The sequence below is a fragment of the Telopea speciosissima genome, chromosome 8 (assembly GCF_018873765.1).
Source record: "Telopea speciosissima isolate NSW1024214 ecotype Mountain lineage chromosome 8, Tspe_v1, whole genome shotgun sequence".
Taxonomy (NCBI): domain Eukaryota; kingdom Viridiplantae; phylum Streptophyta; class Magnoliopsida; order Proteales; family Proteaceae; genus Telopea; species Telopea speciosissima.
In genome coordinates, this window is record NC_057923.1 from 32020008 (window position 1) to 32022337 (window position 2330).

The window sequence follows — 2330 nt, forward strand, 5'->3', positions numbered from 1 at the left end:
GCCAATTTAGAAGAAGGTTGGGGAGATGAAGCCAAAGGGGGGAGCGGCTCAAACCTAACTGTCCAAGGTGGCTGTTCTAAAGAGGGTGAGGAATCTAGAAAAGTATGCACCTCTTTAGTGTATGCCTCAGACTCCTCTCCATAATGCTACAAAGGATCATCAATAAGCATGTGTGAAGTGTGATCAGCCACAACTTCATCTAATAAATCCAATGCAAAACACTCTTCCTCTCGAATGGAACCTAAGGATGCATTGAAGATGTTGAGCCTAAGCTTCTTATTCCCAAAAGAGATGTCCATGGCACCCGATCTACAATTTATGCAAGCATTTGCAGTAGCTAAGAAGGGGCGCCCTAAAATGATAGGGGAAAGCTTGGCTGTGATGGCTGTATCCATATCCAGGACAAGGAAGTCCACAGGAAAGTACAATTCTTCCACCTTCATTAAAACATCCTCTAACAACCCACGAGGTGTTTTGATTAAACGATCAGCCAACTGAAGGATGACCTCAGTGGATTTCAAATCTCCTAAACCAAATCTGTTATAGACTGAACTAGGCAAAATATTCAAACTAGTCCCTAAACAAGTGGTGCCCTACTTATGGAGAGATCTCCAATGATGCAAGAAATAAGAGGCACACCTATGTCCTTAAGCTTAGGGGGTAGGTGGCTGAAAATTACCAAACTAACCTGTTCAGTCAAATGGACGGTCTTAGGGATTTGAGTTCTCAACTTATGCTTTTGGGGGCAGAGATCTTTCAAAAACTTAGCGTAAGCAGGAACTTGCTTGATAGCATCCAAGAGGGGGAGATTGATGCGAACTTGTTGGAACAAGTCGATCATCTCTTGCATCTTTTCACCCTATTTACCTGAAGGAGGTAAGATGGTGTCTGAAGTGCTTGGGGAAAAGGGACCTTTGGAATGTAAGAATCAGGTGATGGTCCCTCCACAATAGGAATCTGCAGCCCCTTCCTTGGGAACTGATGAATGGGTTGCACAGGTGGTGTTTCAGTAATGGAATCATGTGTGTCTTCATCACCACCAGATTTCTCTTGGGTTGACTCAACCTCTCCCCGACCTTGAGAACTAGTGGGCAGCGTCCCATTAGTGGCTAAGGGTGCATCAGGTTTTTCCACCCTTGTGCCGCTCCTTAGGATTGTGACCGATTGGACTTGCTCTTTCCCTCGACCTGTTTGACTATTTGGGTTACCTATTGGCTGACTTGGCAATTGGCCAGCCTCCCTCCTACTTATAGCGTTGGCTAGCTGACCCAGTTGGTTCTCTAGCTTATTAATGGACTGAGTATGTGAGTGAAGCAGCTGTGTGTTCTGCTCTAGTCCACTTAATGTTTTTAGCACATTTTCCTCAATGGATTCATTCGGTTGGGGTTGAGGATATGGTGGCTGTCCACCCATATAGGCATTGCTTTGAACATTAAATGGTGGCCTATATGGTGGGTTTGGAGGATTATTAGGTACTGAGTTTCTCCATGAAAAGTTTGGGTGGTTTCGCCATCCCGGTTTATAAGTATTGGAAAAGGGATCATTACTCAGTGTAGGAAAACTTTGAGCCGTTTGCACCTATTCCTGAACAAACTTAGGGTATTGTGTAGCTGAAGGGCAGTTTGTCACATAGTAACTAGGGCTAGCACATAGGGCACAAGATTCAGTCTGATTGGGTGGAGAGAAACTCATTGGGAAAGGGGACATCAGATGCTGCCCTATAGACATCAAATAGTCCAATTTCTTGGATAACATATCAACCTTAGTAGTCATCTCTATAGTTGGATTGATCTCATAGAGACCACCCTTCTTTGGTTGCCCTATGTGTGGAATCTCAGTCCGAGAGGCCGAAGCATGATGTTGGGAATTCTCACTAAGGGTTTCAAAAAGATCCCATGCTTCTGTCTCATTCTTGTGCATAAATGTTCCACCACAAGAGGAGTGCACCATCTGCCTATATCAGTCACGGAGGCCATCATAAAAGCACTGGACTAACTGCCATTTCGGGAGAGCATGGTGGGGGCACTTCCTAAGTAATTCCTTGAGTCTCTCCCATGCTTCATGAAATTGTTCGCCCTCTAATTGGGAGAAACTAGTAATGGCTCTTCTAAGGCTATTAGTCCAGCCAATGGGGAAGAATTTTTTCAAAAATTCTTGCTGCATTCCCGCCCATGTAGAAATCCTAACCGAATCTAGGGAATGAAGCCAGTGTTTGGCTTTGTCCTTTAAGGAAAATGGGAACAGAAGCAATTTTAAGGCATCTGGAGAGAGGTTTTAGATTTTCACTGTAGAGCATACCTCTAAGAACTCATCAAGATGCTTGTAAGGCT

General features: G+C 44.3%; 1 non-coding gene across 1 annotated transcript; it reads left to right on the forward strand.

Annotated features, from left to right (window-relative positions):
• Nucleotides 1–2008: 2008 nt before the first annotated feature.
• LOC122638453 lies at nt 2009–2115 on the forward strand. The gene has a single exon (XR_006329448.1). It is a non-coding gene; the product is annotated as a small nucleolar RNA R71 (small nucleolar RNA).
• Nucleotides 2116–2330: the final 215 nt, after the last annotated feature.